General features: G+C 41.3%; 1 protein-coding gene across 6 annotated transcripts in view; it reads left to right on the forward strand.

The window, feature by feature from the left end:
* Positions 1-18,700, forward strand: part of csrnp1b (cysteine-serine-rich nuclear protein 1b) — a 78,037-nt gene that overhangs the window by 45,142 nt on the left and 14,195 nt on the right. The window contains exon 1 of one of the 6 annotated variants that reach the window (XM_047023462.1): positions 1,186-1,209. The exons of 2 other annotated variants lie outside the window; for them this stretch is intronic. The gene's annotated coding sequence lies outside the window, so the exon portion shown is untranslated. 3 more of the 6 variants (XM_047023458.1, XM_047023463.1, XM_047023461.1) reach the window with 3 other exon arrangements.

The raw sequence follows: 18,700 nt of genomic DNA on the forward strand, positions 1-18,700 counted from the left end.
AATTGTTAACACCTTTGGCTAACATGATTTTCCCAACAGCCTTGTTTTGAAGCGTAACGCAATTACAGTCATCACACACGTTTTAACCATTTGTTGGTCAATTGACGATTTGTCCAGACTTTTTGATTTTTACCCTTTTGCTAGATTCAAAAAGTCCTAAAAAGTTATGTCCTCAGTTTACTCGAATATTGTTTAAAGAGGCCCATAGCATATTTGTACCTAAACTAACGGGTTGTAAATAGAGATCGCCGGAGAAGTCTTTGCCGGAGTTTACAGTGTACGACAGTAGAAAAGCTTTTAGCAAGAAACATTTAACATTCAATCTTCCTTACATTCAGGGAAACATACATCCTAGCAATTAAAAGCATTTGTAACCACTCCTCTCCTCCAAAGCCTTTTCACTTTCTCTAGTTCAAGATTTGCATCTAGGCATTCATAAGGTTTCACAGGTTTTTCTCATTGCCTACCTTATCCAAATGTATATGTAGCGAATCACGTCGGCGTCATCAATTGTTGGAGGCTCGAAAGTGGTTTTTAGTGGTGCAAGAATTAACAGGCTTGGAGTCAGGAGATTGATTACAAAGGCTTCCGTCTTTATTGCTTAGGCTCTTGGGAACACACGCGGAACTTCTCTAGCCAGAGAAGTCGTGCCATGTCATCACAGACAAGTACTTTTATACAGTCCTACCTACGTCACACAAATATCTTTGGCAATTATCAGACAACACATAGTTTGTTCAAGATAAACAGATGTCCACCCTCTTTGTCGTTCCTATGCAACCAGTGGCTCTAAAGAGAAGGCACCACGCTATCAGGTCATCCTGACCTGACTTCCTACTGGAAAGAACATTCTAACGGGAGGGGAGAGTGACTCACCCAGAGCGTTCTTACCCCATAACTGAATATGGGACAAAAACAAGTCTCCTCTTTAGCCTAATTCCTTACATGGGGCTGTTTCTCCTCCTCAACTGACCCCTGTCCTGCTTCTTTCTGCACGTACCACCTCTTTACACTAGGCCCGAAAAAAGGCCCCAACAATCCCTAGATCGGTCGGGGGGAACGACAGGTACAGCTGCGTGTCGTGGAGCTGATGATTGGTCCAAGTGAGGTGGTGTACAGAGAGAAGAGGAGGGGTCCAAGGATGGAGCCCTGTGGGACACCAGTGGAGAGCCGGCGAGGGCCTGACAGTTAGCCTCCCCAGGAGACCTGGTAGGATCTTCCCGACAGGTAGGATGAGATCCACTGGAGTGCAGTGCCAGTGATGCCCATCTCAGAAAATCTGGAGAGCAGAATCTGATGGTTAACCGTATCAAACGCTGCAGAAAGGTCCAGAATGATGACGGATTACCTTGAAGCCGCTCTGGCAGACTGGAGGGCGGTGGTGACTGACAGGAGGGCAGTCTCTGTGGAGTGGCCAGTCTTGAAGCCCGATTGGTTGGGGTCAAGCAGGGTTGTTCTGAGAGAGAAAGTTTGACAGTTGGTTAGATACATCCCAATATAAGCAAATGTATTCATCCATATGGAATAATTACTCAATCAAAGTAGGAAAGGAACCTTTTGTGCGGGCCATCTGGCTGAATAAAGCTATCAGTAGGATTAGTGACTTGTATGTTGATGGCCTGTTCCAGACGTTTGAAGAACTCAAACAAAAGTTCTATTTGACAGATAAAGCAGACTTCTGGAAATATTTACAGCTCAGGAGCAGAGTAACTCATTTGATAATGACACAAACAAGCTTCTTAGCTATTTGAAGTTGCCTGAGCATGTCTGTAATGCCTCTCTTATTTATAAAATCATGGTAGATAGTTTGTATGGTCATTCTAACCACTTGAGGATAATTTGGGAGAGGGACTTGAACTCAAACATTGAGGAACAGGCACGGGGAAAAGGTGGTTTCCAATGCAGGGTGACCAGTGAGAGATGCGATTAGCAAATTCACACATTATAAGGTTATTCACAGGTATTATCTTGCACCGGTCAAACTTCATAAAATGGGATTAATAAAGGGCAATCTGTGTTGGAAGTGTATAAATGTCACAGGCTCCTACCTCCATCTTTTGTGGGAGTGCCCCCTGGTCTTTCCTTTTTGGAAACAAATCATTAAAACTGATGCAGATTGGTTATGAACCCGTCACACCATAATGTTCTGGTCAACGTTATTTGACGTTAAAGGAAACGTTGGCAATCGTCCATGGTCGCTGGTATAGTGCCAGAAGAGCGTTGTGTGGACGCTGGTAATCATCGGTGAACGTTGGTGATCGGCGGAGAACGAAAGTTTTGAACAAGCACAAAAGTTCTCATGGAGAGCAGCGTTCTTCAACGTTTCATTTTAAATGTTGGATAACGCTAAAGAACGTTTGTGGAACGTTTGACTAATGTTGCATGCGTTTGGCTATCGTTAGTCAGTTGTTACCCTAGCGTTACTTGGTTGTTATTCATAATTTGCTTTCATCGCGGAAGCAAACGTTGTTTTCATCGTTTGCTTTTGTCACACGTTGTCGCGCGCCAGTGACACGTCATCACACGTTAATAGTTTTCAGCGGTGAGTTAGTTTTCACCTCGCCCTAGAACGCTCGAAAATGAACGATTAGAACGTTCAGAGAACGTTGACCAGAACGTTATGGTGTGACGGGGCTTTTAGCCACACCATTGCCAGAGTCTCCCCAGCTGTGTCTACTTGGGAATAGGTCCCTTTTGCCACCAGAGATATCTAAAGCGGAGTCCACTCTTACACTAGCTGGGTTTATCACTGCATTATGAATCATTTTTAGACACTGGCAAAGCCAGTTAAGGCCTAGTTTTGCAGAATGGTTGAAGTCAGACACAGCCTTAGTTGAAGATCTTATTGCAAGACTGAATGATGGTAGGGGTAAATTTGACCAAGTCCGGTCTCATTTCCTGCATTTTATTCAATTTGAACTGACTTATGCCCCATAATTAATACTACTATCAAGCCTAATTGGGGTTATGCGGAGCGCTCAGCGTTCGAACAGGAAAACAGATGTAATCGTTTCCGCTTCTCACTTCTGTACACATCTGCAGCGCTAGGTGATCCAAATAACTTATATAGACAGGGAAGTTCAAGGATTTTACAAGTTGTATTACTCTCTACATTAGGGTAAGTGTGACAGGTATAAAGTGATGAGTTCATATAACGTTATAGTAGCCTAACGTTAGACCGTTTCCCAGGAGGTAGCACTAACACTAGCTCTACACATTAACTACTACTATTAATTTTACGTTTACTAGCCTACTACTAGGCCCAAAAAAACGTTAAAGTTAGCAGGTGTATAAGATTACGCTACCGACAAAATTGACCTGTAAATAAATACTGTCACACTGGTAGTTGTTGCAGTTGATTGCCAAACACTGCATTCTTTGAGTCCACCTGGACTTCTACAGGTACAGTCTTCGTTTGACTGTTTTAATCGTCTGCAAGCAAAAAAAAGGCTACTCCCCAGGGTACTCGGGGCTCTGGAAGTCCGTTTGGCAATCCTGTGTACATGGGAAATTGTAATTAAGGGTAGCTCCTTTAAACACCGGCAATAGTAGGTGGCCTTTACTACGCTGTGTTTACCTCAAAAGCGGCCGGCCGGAAGTAGTTACATCTGTTTTGTAAAACCCGGAAGAATGTTGCGCATAACCCCTATTCGAAATCAGCCAATACCCCCTCCCCTTCCCCCCATCCTATTTTTTCCTATTTTACTTATTATTGTTGGGTATGTGTTTTAATTGTGACTTTTTGTTGTTTTTCTATCTTTCTGGCCCAGATTGTGTTTGTTGCTGATATATGTTGTTAAATGTGGTGTGTTTATACGCCGACCCATTTGTGCGTAGTGTCCGACCGTGCTGCTATCAACTACCAAATTAACGTGAAGACTGCTGATACAATTCTGCAGCTACCTAACTAACCTACTATCGAAACACACACAGCTAGCTACGTCTACGTTCATCAAGACTCAATTGTTTTCTGGTATCTTAGAACTTGAAAGCTGGAGTCGCCAGACGATGTCTGTGGCGACAGCTACGCTCTAATCCTTAAAATCCATCCATTCATTTGTATTGGCCAAATTGCGCCAAAGAATATCTCGGAACTCTCTGACGAATTAGTTTAAGCAATTTTGCCTCTTTTTTGTCACCCACTTTGCTTGTTTAATTTTGTTAAGCGATCATTTAAAGGCAGGGTAGACAATGTTGATGAGAAGCACTTTTTGTTCAAGTTCAAGTCTTTTATTTGTCAGGTACACAGAACAACACAAGGTCAGACTGGGCACTGAAATTCTTAAGACAAGACAATGCAAGCACTTGGCATAACATAACGTACACAGAACATAATGAACATCTATGCTGAGCTTAAATAAGTGAAACTTCCTAAATATACAGATATCCATAAATAATCCACTATACTAACCTTAAATGCACATAGAATCTATTCAACCTATAACCTATTCTAACCTAGGTGGAGTACAGTACAACAGTGCAAAATTACAGATAGTGCAACCAGCAGCTGAGCGTGACAGTGTGTGAGTAACTAAGAGGACAATCAGTGACCAAGTCAATGACCATACAGGAACCTGATGGCGAAGTACAGTGAGGTACAGTAGTGCAATGACACTGATAGTGCGACCAGTAGCTGAAGGTGACAGTGTTTAAAGTGACTAGTGTGAAGTGTATCAGTGTCCACATCAATGTCCATTCAGAAGCCTGATGGCCCTTGGGTAGAAACTGTTGTCCAGTATGCGTGTGCGCGACCGGATGCTGCGGTAACGCCTGCCAGAAGGCAACGGGGTAAAGAGACTGAAGGAATAGTGGTAACAGTCTCTTAGAATCCTGCCAGCTTTTCTGAGGCAGCGTGTTTGGTAAGTGTCCTGTAGGGCTGGGAGCTCCCTGCCGATGATGAACTCAGCAGAACGGACCACACTTCGCAGGGCCTTGCGGCCCCTGTCTGTGCAGCTCCCATACGACACTGTAATGCACCCAGTCAGAATGCTCTCTAGTGCATCTGTAAAAGTTAGTGAGGATGACTGAGTCCAACTTCTTCAGTCTCCTCAGGAAGAAGCTTTGACCACCTTGTCCGTGTGAACAGACCAGGTGAGGTCGTTGCTGATGTTCACCCCGAGGAACTTGAAGCAGCTGACCTTCTCCACTTCAGATCCGTTGATGAGTAGGGTTGCATGCTCCTACTCCTGCCGCCTCCTATAGTCCACAATTATTTCCTTGGTTTTGCTGATGTTGAGGGAGAGGTTATTGTCCTGGCATTCAAACAGCCTCCTGCAAGGACATGGGCCTTGCACACATCTGCACCCCCCGGTTGAATTCCCTTGTGATGGAACAGCTCAGTGACATAGTTTCCCAAAGAAAAGCTAGGACAGCCACCATGTTATTTCACTATACATAACGGTCATCATCACAAACAGAAAATGGCATGTTATAATGCATGGTTACAAACCTGAAACTAGTGTTAGAAGTCACAGAACTATCCATATTCTTCCAACAGATTTATCAACCCCTGTTTTATCTGTTAATACCCCACAGATGAAACTGGCCCAAATGTTAGATCACTAAATAATAAATTATTTCTAGTTAATGATCTAGTCAAAGAAAACAAATTAGACTGCATCTGTTTAACAGAAACCTGGCTAAACAACGACACGGCAACAGCAACTTTGATAGAAGCGTGTCCGCCCGATTACAGCTTTCATCAAGTTTCTAGGAAATCTAAAAAATGTAGAGGAGTCGCAGCTATTTTCTCTTCTGAACTATTGTTCAAAATCACTGAGCTAGGTGAATTCACATCATATGAATATCTTGCTATAGAGCTCAAAACTGAATCAATACTTTTTGTCATATGTCGGCCACCCAAGCACCCGCCAATATTTAACAAGAATTCTCTGAACTATTATCACTGTGTCACTAGATATGACAAAGTAGTTTTAAACGGAGACTTAAATATCCAAGTAAATAAAAAAGCAGACCCAAGAACTATTGAGCTCTTAAATCTCCTAGACTCTCAATCTAACTCAACACATAACAGACCCAACACACTGGCACGGAAACCAGGGATGGAAATTAGCACCCGCCACCAGCCAAATGCGGGTGATTTTGTGTTGTGGCGGGTAAACTCGCTTCACCTACCGGCCACCGTGGCGGGTAAATAAAATTATTACAAGGCTGTTCTTAATGCTGTAGAATGCAACGTTCTGCGGTCAATTATTTTTCGATAACTGACCGTTGCTATGTATAATTGACCGCTGTCAAGAGAAGTGGCCTTTTTGCCTCGGATTCACGTCTTTTGTAGCACTCCGCAGGTAGTCCGGTACTTTTTCAACCCCAGCTTACTCTGTTGTGCTTAGCGACGTCAGCTGATTTCAAGCCTAAAGAATGTTAAACGTCTATGAAGTTCAACATCTTTGGCGAACTATTTCTCTGCTGATCAACACCACGAATGGTAACATATAAATTGTAGACACACTGTGTTAAGTTATTTTTTTGGCAAGTAGCCATGTAAAAAGCGAGATTATGTACAGAACGCCGTTGTCATTATCGGGAAAATAAGCCTCTTCAGAGCGAAGTTACTCTGCTGTTCGCCCTGTCGTGGAAGAAGAACGGTCAGGAAAGCACCTCTGAAACTAAAGAGTCTGATTCTGATGAGCAGGAGTAAATTGTACTGGGAGTGGGGAGGATGGGTGGAGGAATGTTAGTTTGTTGTTTAATCTGCCATACTCATTTAATGAAATGTATATCAGTTCGTGGTTTTTGTATGTATAAGAGAGAAAGAGAAAGTGTCAGTGTCTCATTGAGACTTGAGATTAAATAAACTGCTTAAGTATTGTAGATCTTGTAGTATTAATTTTCACATGCAGTTACACATTGTCGGTTAAAAACAAGAAAGTGGCTGGTAAAAACATTGAGTGGCTGGTAGATTTTGAAATCCACCAGCCACAGTGGCCGGTGGACAAAAAATGTTGTTTCCATCCCTGACGGAAACACACTAGATCTAGTGATAACAACTGGACTAAATATCAATAATATTTCAATAACTGGTCTACCGCTCTCAGACCATAATTGTATACTTTTTAATGTGGAAATTATCCTAACAAAAACCACAAAATAATTCTCAGTCCAAAGAAAATATTTAGACGATACAGCTATGATGACATTTTCTGAATAATTTGCTCTATCTGAGCCAACTAAACATGGTTGCTCTCTGAATGAAATGGTAGAGAACCTCAATGATGCACTATTATCTGTGTTAGACTCTGTTGCACCACTGAAAACCAAGAAAAAGTGCACAAGCAGAACCTCCCCATGGTTAAGAAAAAATAATAATTGTGAAACGAAAAGAAAATGCCGTGCAGCAGAGAGAAAATGGAGAAAAACAAAGATCACTATCCACTACAATATCTACAAAGATACACTAACCACCTACAACAAAACCATCCGTCTAGCGAAGAGAGAATATTTCTCCAACATTATTACAGAAAATGCCAGAAATTCCAGAGTTCTTTTCTCCACCATTGAGCAGCTGCTAAACACTGTACCTGCTCCCCCTCCATCCTCAGCAGTTAAATGTGAAGAGCTTGCTTTGTTCTTCAAGAACAAAATAACTTTGATCAGAGCTAGTATTAATAGTGGGGTCGAAACTGACATCAGTAGATTCTGCAACATAACCATGCACACACTGCAACATAACCTGTATCACACTTAGTGACCTTTCCAAAATTGTCAGCGAATCTAACTCCACAACCTCAGATATTGATCCTATACCCACAACATTCTTTAAGCGAGTGTTTGATAGTGTTTCAGGTCCGGTGCTAGAGATTATAAACACATCCCTTAGAACTGGCGTCTTCCCAGATGCCTTCAAAACAGCTGTTGTAAAGCCCCTATAAAAAAAAAAAACTAATTGGATAACAGGCTACTTGCAAATTACAGAACAATATCAAACCTTCCATTTATTAGTAAAGTACTGGAAAAGATAGTTTTAGTCCAATTAAATTATTTTCTTCTAAGCTTATGATCATGAGTTCAAATCCCCATTCAGCCTATTGTTTTTGGCCAAACATGAAGTCGTTTTGCTCTCTTGTTGTACAACTCTCGATCTTCTACAGTGTACATGTTTATAATATTTTGCAGAGGAACCCACATCGCTGCTTGCAGCTATATTTAGGTTCCTCCGGTAGGAGGGAACCTATTGTTATTGTTGGTATTCTTCTTATTATTTTTATTCTCCTTGCGCCCAAATATCTCAAAAGTCCCTTGTCATAAATTTTCTAATTTGGCACATTGATACTACATCCAAGTGGGTACCCCCACACCAAATATGGGCCACATCGGACCATAGGGGGCGCCACAGGCCGCGCCCAAAAGTCTGTTTTTTAAAGTGATTGCATTTCCACCCCATTGCTTTAATTCTTCTGAAACTTGGTATGCATGCCTCATTTTTCATGGGGAACAAAAAAGCCTCAAAGACCCATAAGGTCCGCCATGATGGATTTTCCTGTACAAAATGGCTGAAATGGGTGTATTTATGTAAATGTCAACATTGCCTCAATATGTTTGTGTCACTAAATCAAATGTGTTTTTGAAGGATGGTTCAAACCTAATAGGCTTTAAGGTGACATGCCTCTGAAGTACCATGCAAAGTTTTACCTTGATATGTCAAAATATGACTGAATTACAGGTGTTTGAACTTGGACCATATCTGATAATGCTCGCCATTGGAGAAACAGATTTTTTGATTATCCAGTTATTGAACTTTGTGGATTCCATGCCTGGGAATGGTTCAATTGGCTGAGATGTTGTGCTGGTACGCAAAGGGTTGTAGGTTCAAAACCAGTCAGAGGCATAGTTTTTTATTTTTTATTCTGACAAAACGGTTTCTAGTCTTCAGATAAATCCTCCGGTTGTAAAACATAGCAATGCGTGTTTATTTGAGCCCATCACAACACTCCAATCATCTGTTTAGCGAGACTGTGTAAACCACTGCAAAACAAGTCAGGTTCACCACAGTAGCTAGCTACTTGTAGTCTACACATGGTAGAGATAACGCTAATGGTTATCTCTAATGAAGTAAATTGATTGTTCAGGTGGATTCCTTGTCTGTTGCACAAATTCATTTCAGTAACCTAAGCCAGGACACATCCCCACTAATGCTAGGCATGGTTTGAAATTCCCTTCCATGACAAGTTATGGCACTCCAAACAACCTTTTTAAAAAACTATAAGTAAGTTATTCTTTACAGCAGCAAACCAGTCATCCCGTTGTCCCATTTTCATAGGAAATGTACAAGCAGTTTCAACTTTGGCTGAATCTAACAACGCTTACCACAGGAGAAACAGCTTACTTTTTAATACAGTTACTGAACATGACACTATTCAACACTGAGAATAGCTCATTGGGCTGGGATGGTGGTCCAACTCCCGATCTTCTAAAGTGTACATGTTTATAATATTTTGCGGAGGAACCTGCATCGCTGCTTTGAGCTATATTTATTATTATTCTAGTAATTTATCTCATGAACACATTGGTAAAAAGTTTTGAAATTTGGCAAATTGATACAACATGCCACAACTACGGCCCAAACACAGACTGGCCCACATCTGACCATAGGGGGCGCCACAGGAAATGCCCAAAAGTCCGATTTTCAAAGTGATAGCATTTCCACCCCATTGCTCCAATTCTTCTGAAACTTGGTGTGCATGCCTTATTTCTCATGGCGAACAAAAAAGCCTCAAGGACCCATAAGATCCGCCTGATCTATTTTCCTGTACAGTGATAATTTGGGAAAACCTTCAAAATACCTCTTCTCTTGAACCAAAGGTCTAATTAACTTGAAATTTTGTACAGATATGTATCATTGACGTATTTAAAAACGTTACTTATAGCAACTGAATAAAATGCAAAATGGCTGAAAGGGGTGTATTTATATACATGTCCACATTGCCTCAATATGTTTGTGTCACTAAATCAAATGTCATTTTGAATGATGGGTTTTCAAACCTAATAGACTTTACACCGCGTTCCACATTATTATGCAAATTGTATTTAAGGGCCATAAACATTCATTTTTTGTTTTTTTCAATTAAACTCATGGATGGTATTGTGTCTCAGGGCTATTTGGATGATTGAAATCAATCCCAGACACCTGTGATAATTAGTTTGCCAGGTGAGCCCAATCAAAGGAAAACTACTTAAGAAGGATGTTCCACATTATTAAGCAAGCTACATGTTTCAGGCAAAATGGGGAAGAAAAAGGATCTCTCTACTGCTGAAAAGCGGCAAATAGTGCAATACCTTGGTCAAGGTATCACAACATTGGATATTTCCAAAAGAATTGCGCGTGATCATCGGACGGTGAAGATATTTGTCACCGATTCACAGCACAAGCGGGTTCGTTCAGACAAAGGCAAAATAAGGAAGATTTCTGCTAAACAAATGCGTAGGGTTAAGAGAGCAGCCACTAACATGCCATTGAATAGCAGCAAACAGGTGTTTGAAGCCGCTGGTGCCTCTGGAGTCTCGCGAACTTCAAGATGTAGGATGCTCAAGAGGTTTGCAAGTGTCCTTAAACCTGTTATTCGGCCACCCCTAAACCAAGCTCACAAGCAAAAAGGTTGCAGTGGGCTCAGGACTACATGAAGACTAACTTTCAAACTGTTTTGTTTACGGATGAGTGCCGTGCAACCCTTGATTGTCCTGATGGATGGAGTAGTGGATGGTTAGTGAATGGCCACCATGTCCCAACAAGGCTGAGACGTCAAACAAGGAGGTGGCGGAGTCATGTTTTGGGCCTGAATCATGGGGAGACACTGGTAGGCCCCTTCAGGGTCCCTGACGGTGTGAAAATGACCTCGGCAAAGTATGTAGAGTTTCTGACTGACCACTTTCTTCTGTGGTACAAAAAGAAGAACCTTGCCTTCCGTAGCAAAATAATATTCATGCATGACAATGCACCATGTCATGCTGCAAAGAATACCTCTGGGGCATTGGCTGCTATGGGCATAAAATGAGAGAAACTCATGGTGTGGCCCCCATCTTCCCCTGACCTTAACCCTATTGAGAACTTTTGGAGCATCATCAAGCAAAAGATCTATGTGGGTGGAAGGCAGTTCACATCCAAGCAGGTGCTCTGGGAGGCTATTATGGCATCCTGCAAAGACATTAAAGCAGAAACTATCAAAGAACTCACAAGTTCAATGGATGCAAGAATTGTGAAGTTGATATCAAAGATGGGTCCTATGTTAACATGTAACTTGACCTGTTAAGATGTTTTAGATTCAAACTTTTCTTGATTTCAGTAAATATGACCTCCTAATGCTGCAAATTCAACAAATGAATTTTTTTTGTTTTTTACAACCTACAGAGTTTCAACAATCTTGAAATTCTGAAATTCTGCATTATAATTTGGAACACTACATTTTGAGTTTTTTATTTTTGAAAAAAATACTGTTATCATTAGGAGGTTTGTTCAATATAATTTGAATTATACTCTAACAGTTGATGACTTGAAAATGATACTGACTGACTGTGCATTACTATTTAGGAAAATCTGAGCAAAGTGTAATTTGCATAATAATGTGGAACGCGGTGTAAGGTGACACGTCCCATAAAGTACCATAACAATTTCACCTTGATATGTCAAAATATGACTGAATTACAGCTGTTTGAACTTGGACCAAATCTGACAATGCTCACCATTGGAGAAAAAGCTTTTTTTTGTACAGTAACTGAACATGCCAATATTCAACACTAAGAATAGCTCCTGCAAAGTATAAGGTTGTAGGTTCGAATCCAGCCACACTGAGTCTGTCTTAAATTTGAATATATGTATAGTTAAACAGGATGACATCGTTCTGAAGTACCATGCGCAATTTCACCTTGATATGTCAAAAGATCATTGAATTACAGCTGTTTAAGCTTTGGCCGAATCGAACAACCCATGCTACAGGATATACAGCTTCTTTTTTTTGACAATAACTGACCAGAATTTTTCAGCCTTGCGGGTAGCTCAATGGGTTGAAACGTTGTACGGCAAAGCATAAGGTCACAGGTTAGAATCCAGGCACAGTCTTTTGGCCTGTCATAATTTTGATTACTTGTTTAGTTAAACAGGCAGACATCATTCTGAAATACCATGCACAATTTAATGCAATTTAACCTTGATGTCAACCGTTTCTTAACCTTTGTCCCAAAGCTGACAAAAAACTAATACTCATATCACGCAGTCGGAGCACTGCTAGATAATCAGCGTCAGCACCCTTGGGTACCCAGCATGCAGTGCGGCATGTCCAAAAACGCAAAGACTTGTGGAAAATTGTTTGGTTACAACAGCCTTGCGAGGGATTTCAGTTGTTCTGTTCGTTCAGTTAGATGTTTGTAATGTTATTGTTGGTTAGTTAATATAATCTTGTTGGTCACCCTGATTGTGCATGTTGTGTAGCTTAATGCGACCAGAGAGTCGGCTGCTAAACCGTCACAGGCTATTCTTGCAAGGAGCTGAATATGAACGCTGCCCTAGCCCAGTTGCTCACATGACTTTAGTTAGTTGTGCATTGACTGAGAGTCTGGAATTGTTTTTGGCCAAACATGAAGTTGTTTTGCTCTCTTGTTGTCCAAGTCTCGATCTTCTGCAGTGTACTTGTTTATAATATTTTGCGGAGGAACCCGCATCGCTGCTTGCAGCTATATTTAGGATTCCTCCGTAAGGAGGAAACCTATTGTTATTGGTGGTTTTATTATTGGGTGTGCTTTGCCTTCGGCAAGCACAACCATTGTTATCTCACACATATGTTATTATTATTATTCTTTTTGCCCCCCTAAAACTTTGTCAATATTTGGACTACATACACAATGCCTGTGTCAAAATCTTTGTCTTGGTCGCGATTGAGTTGCTTGTATTTGGATTTACGTTCCGTTGCACAGTTTAGGAGGTTACAACGTTTTTGTGGAGTCAAAGTGCCTTTAGTCGACGAAGGGTAATCTGTGCTAGCTACGTCACCACGTCAACACACGTTAGCAACGACGCATGGATACAACGTGATAGAGACGTTCTAGCACGCAAAATGGAGCTTGGATTACGAGTGAAAACGAGTGAGTGTTTGATTTAGGTCGTCAAAGTCTTTGTAATTTGAGCGAGTGCGGGTCGCCCGTGAGACCGCCTAGTCTTTTAGGCGGCAGCCATGCTAGGAAGCGTCATAATAGTATTTTTAGTAGAAAAAACAGAAAGAGGGACATTGTATGACGAAATGACTATTGTGAAGACAGCCAGGTGGTGAGATTATAATGTAGGTTGCTGTAAAAACTTTGATTTGTTTGCTACGTGAGAGCCCCGTCAGCCTCCATTGACGATTGCGGCAGCAACAACAGTGTTGTCAATGAATGTTGACACTCGTGGACAACATTACATTACATTTAGTTATTTAGCAGACGCTCTTATCCAGAGCGACTTACAGTAAGTACAGGGACATTCTCCCCGAGGCAAGTAGGGTGAAGTGCCTTGCCCAAGGACACAACGTCATTTGGCACGGCCGGGAATCGAACCAACAACCTTATGATTAATAGCCCGAATCCCAAACCGCTCAGCCATCTGAACCCACAACAGTGTTGTCGATCTGCGTCTAATGAGTATTTTCTTAATTACGTACCAGGGTCAATTCTACATCCAAATGGAGAGCAGTGTTTTAAAGATATGGCGATTGTGAAGACAGCCAGCGGGTCAGCATATTTTTTAGATTTGTGTAAAACTTGGAATTTGAGTGAGACTGCGTCTTGTTTTGACGTTAGCCTCTGAGTCACAGACTGGCTCGCCCACTGGCAGTGTGTAGTAGTAGGCTACAGTCATGGGCGTCGCCGCAATGTAACTTGTTGTCTGGATCCCCCCACATTTGCAATCAAAGTATTAGTGCATGACTGGTCTTCTAGTCCAGCGATCTTTCCATTGCTTCACAATCAAATCCGTTCCACTTTATAAGTAGGGAGAATACCCATAGCAATAGAATTCCACTCCACGTTTTCTAGAAAAAAAGCATCAAGCACGCAGATTCAACTCCCATACACTTTGATCGACGCATCGCGCTTGTAGCTAGTAGCACTTCAGACATGATTGTTGCACAGATGAGATGGACATAAGGAGGGTTTTTTTGAGGAAGAGGAAAGTAAGTCAAAGTTGCCCAGTTTTCCCTTCAGTGGCCAAAGCACCCTTATAAGACATTCTCTGACTATAATAGCATTAGTTAAGTCACAAAGATCCTTTTGCAAACATTATGATTATAGCTAGCTAGATAAGCAAGCTTTTTACCTACATCTAGCACTAGGCAATACCACACTTTATTTACCCTTTACAAGTGGAACAGCATTTGTTGATTTCTTAATCTGGGTCTGAAATATGTTGTGCTTTTGGCCATGTTCAGATTTAGGCATCTGTTTCAGGCAGAAAGAGATGACAAGGATGTTTTTTCCAAGTAGCTACAAAAGAAATTGCTGGTGTTTTTTTTATTGCCATAACAACCGTGAGCTAATCTGGAGTTAACCTTAGCTAACATGCTAGTTTGTCTAGTTTGTGTAACATTGTCTTCCAATTTAAATAAGGTTGCTCAACTTGTAATTTTGGCAATTCGCAGAATTGTATTGCTACATGTTAGTCTGTAACATGAAGGCAAAACTGATTCAACCATTAAAACCATATATCCTCTGAAAGCTTATACCCTGTAGGATGTTATCTAATGAGACAAGAGACACGTCCATCTCTCCATATTAGGATGCTGCCCATGCATAATAAATTCGGTATTGGTAAATGGAGTAGGCTATATGGCTGATACTTTTTTGGGCTGTGCCATTTAGGGAAACTGATTCAACCACCTAAACCATGTATTTTCTGAAAGCTTACATCCTAAGGATGTGATCTGTGGAAAAGACTACGGGTTTGAACACAAATTTGATCATTTCTGAACTGTCCAGTCATGCTTTAGGGAGATGCTTTTTTTAAATGTAGCCTACATAATTATTAGGCTACTAAACCTATACCAATTCTGAATTTTATATGCTGATAACACGATTTACATCTCAGAAATCTTCATATGAAAAATCTACATTAAGCTTATTATTATCAATATGAAAGAATGCTCAATGCATCTCCATGTCTCCTGATATAGGTGGTAGAGATTGAGAGTGAGTCAGAGGCAGCATACAGGGGCAGTGGAGACAGCTCTGTTGCTGAGGTGAGTGCTGAAAGGTGACAGGTAGTTGAAGATGTCCCATTGCTTATTAGGAGGTTTAGTTTTCAAAATATTTAAATGTCCAGCCCCTCAGTATATGTATAACAACTATGGTAAATAGTTGTGGTAAATGCACCAGAATGCGGGAAATTGCATCTACATCTCAAAAAATTATAGGGGAGAAACCCCCAGACCCCCTGCATAATGTGTGTCCCCCCACTCTCAAAATGCTGCTGACGCCCATGGCTACAGTTCTGTCTTCAATGCCACAGCTATGGCTAAACTTTATTATGTCTTATTACACGGCTGTTCTTTAGTGCTGTAGAATGCTCCATTCACTTGAATGGGGCTTCCCAACGTTCTGCGGTGAACAATTTTCTCATATTTGACCGTTGCTATGCACATTTGACCGCTGTCAAGGGAAGTGGCCTTTTAGCCTCGGATTCACGTCTTTCGTAGCACTCCGCAAGTAGTCCGGTAACTTTTCAACCCCAGCGTACTCTGTTGCTTAGCGACGTCAGCTGATTTAAAGCCTAAAGAATGTTCAAAGTCTATGAAGTTCAACGTCTTTGGCGAACTATTTCTCTGCTGATCAACAATACGAATGGTAACAAATACATTGTAAAAAGACACACTTTGTTAAGTTATTTTTGTTGGCAAGTAGCCGTGTAATAAGCGGGATAATGCATAGAACGCCGGTCATTATTGGGAAAATAAGCCCCTTCAGGGCAAAAAAACCCTCCACTTCGCGTCGGAGTGCTGTTCGCCCTGTCGGGGCTTATTTTCCCGATAATGACCGGTGTTCTATACATTATCCCTTACAAAAGAAACATTCTCATTTCCGGCGCTTTCAAACAATCAGTGAAGTGTGGATAGCAACCAGCTAGCTTGCCTTTAGCAAACTGCTTTTGAATTAGCCATGTCCCCCTAAATTAATATCAAACTTATTTACGTTTTGGGGGGCTTATTTTCAGTTAACAGACGGTATTATTTGAATCGCAATTCCATCTGAAATACTGCCAGTGACAACGTTGTTACAGTAGCTTGTTTCAAAGGGGGTTCCTTGTTTCAAAGGGTGTTCTTAATTAATTATGCAATATGAGTAGGCTAAAACTTGAAAATTTCACTAGAAGGGAAAACGGACCCACCTGCAACCGACGCAAGAAAGCACACCCTAAAATTTCTCCAGAAATTGTACCCTCTCTAGTTTGTAATTCTTGTACCATGGGAGTCTATGGCAGCCCCTAGACTCCATCGACAACTTTTTGTGAAATTTGGCACACTCATTAAGGACAGTCCTTTTTATACTTACACCAAGTTTCATGTCTCCCATTAGACCACTCTAGCGCCACCAATGGGTCAAAGTTGGACTTGTGTTTACGCAACTTTTGAACCGTATGACCGATTTTCAAAAATGAGGTACCATTGGATTCCCTGGATCAAGACGAGTTTAACACACCCTATGGCGTAAATTTCTGGTTATATAAATTTTCCGCCATTTCCGGTTTTATCAAAAACCTTTGAAAGCCTACTCCTCCTACAAATTTTGTCAAATCTTCTTCAAAATGACCAGAGATGATCTTCAGACCAAGCCTAACAAAAGTTATCGAAAATAATTTTGATCGTCACAACCGTTTGTCCGGTACAGCCAATCAAAATTGGCAAAAAAGCAACCAAACAGGAAATTGGATCAAATCTTATCACATTTTTTAGATATCAACACCAAAGTTGGTATATCGGTGGAAGACATTACATCATGTTACAATGTGCAAAGGCAACTTCATATCTCCAATAATGATTGATATACAGCAAATCAAATGTATCACTAATGCTAAAATTATGCTGTACACATCCGCCGGTCAAAAAGTGATACATTGATTCAATCACAAGTTCATATGAAGACTCTTGAGAATGTTTAGTACTCAATCTGAAAAAAAGTTGAATGTAAGATGAAAAGTAGATTTTTAATGAATATTTTAAATATACATGCTTGGCTAATTTCAGAGCTATTTTGCCAAATCCTCACACACTCAGCCTTCCCTTACACGCGCGGGCTTGGCAAGACGCACACGCAACATTTCAGGAGAGTGTGGGCTGACCAAGCCCCCACTAATTCCTAAGTCTCTAGCAAAGGCCTTGTGGATCTTGATGGTATTGCATTTCCGATTTTGTATGCAATGGTAAAAAGTTCTCAAAATCCTGAAACATTGATAGTAAAGGCCAAGAGTTACAACCACACTTAAACAAAAGCCCATGTGGATCTTGTGGTATTGCATTTCCGATTTTGTATGCAATGGTAAAAAGTTTTAACAATTCTGAAACATTGATAGTATAGGCCAAGAGTAATTACCACACCACAAATGGACCACCATTACCCATAGGTGGCGCTACAGGCCATGCCCTAAAGCACAAAGATACAAGGCTTTCTGGAATGGATAGGCTCACCAAGCCCCCTCCTTTCACGTCTTGGCTTGAAATAAAGGCCCTTGTGGATCTTGATGGTATTGCATTTCAGATTTGGTATCCCATTGGTAATTCTGCAGCATAGATTTTTCTATACAGTTACAATTTGTCAAGAATATACATTTTTCAATGGTTCGCAGTGTTTGGAGGAATCCGCCATTACTGCTTGCAGTTATATTTATTATTATTATAGTTTACTTTATTTTAGTTTTTTATTTTAATTGGGAAACCAAAAAGACTGCGAGAGTGCATGTGTTTTGATTCCTGTTTGGAAACTGCAAGTGCAGCTCGGATCTAAGACGGATTCGAGAGACCGCAGATAGAGTGCGGCTTGTCTGGGTTGTTATATGTTTTAGATCTATTACTTTTATCACTTTTATTATTGTTTTTGTTGATTTTATGTAAAGCAACTTGAGCTGCAATTCCTTTTTGAAATGTGCTATATAAATAAAGTCTTACTTGCTTACTTACTGGCACCATGATGTCAGGGTGTCAAGCTCCTCTCTGAAGGCTGACTCGTCACTGTCAGAGATGAGGCCCACGATGGTTGTGTCGTCAGCAAACTTAACAAGGAGGTTGGAGCTGTGCGTGGCCACACAGTCGTGAGTGAACAAGGAGAACAGGAGAGGGCTGAGCACCCAGCCCTGGGGGGTGCCTGTGTTGGTGATAAGTATGGATGAGGTGCGGTCACCAATTCTCACCACTTGAGGCTTCCCCATCAGAAAGTGGAAGATCCACTCGCAGAGGGAGGTGCTTAGTCTCAGGTCCACAAGCTTGGAGACGATAATTGTGTTGAATGCTGAGCTGTAGTCAATGAACAGCATCCTCACATATGTATTCCCTTTGTCCAGGTGGGAGAGAGCGGTGTGCATAGTCAGAGCGATGGCATCGTCTATAGACCTGTTGGACCGGTATGCAAACTGCATAGGGTCCAGAGTGGGGGGCAGCGAGGAGCAGGTGAATGAATTGACTAGCCGCTCGAGGCACTTCATGATGACAGAGGTCAGTGCTATCGGGCGATA

This window comes from Hypomesus transpacificus, chromosome 8 (genome assembly GCF_021917145.1).
Source record: "Hypomesus transpacificus isolate Combined female chromosome 8, fHypTra1, whole genome shotgun sequence".
Lineage (NCBI taxonomy): Eukaryota > Metazoa > Chordata > Actinopteri > Osmeriformes > Osmeridae > Hypomesus > Hypomesus transpacificus.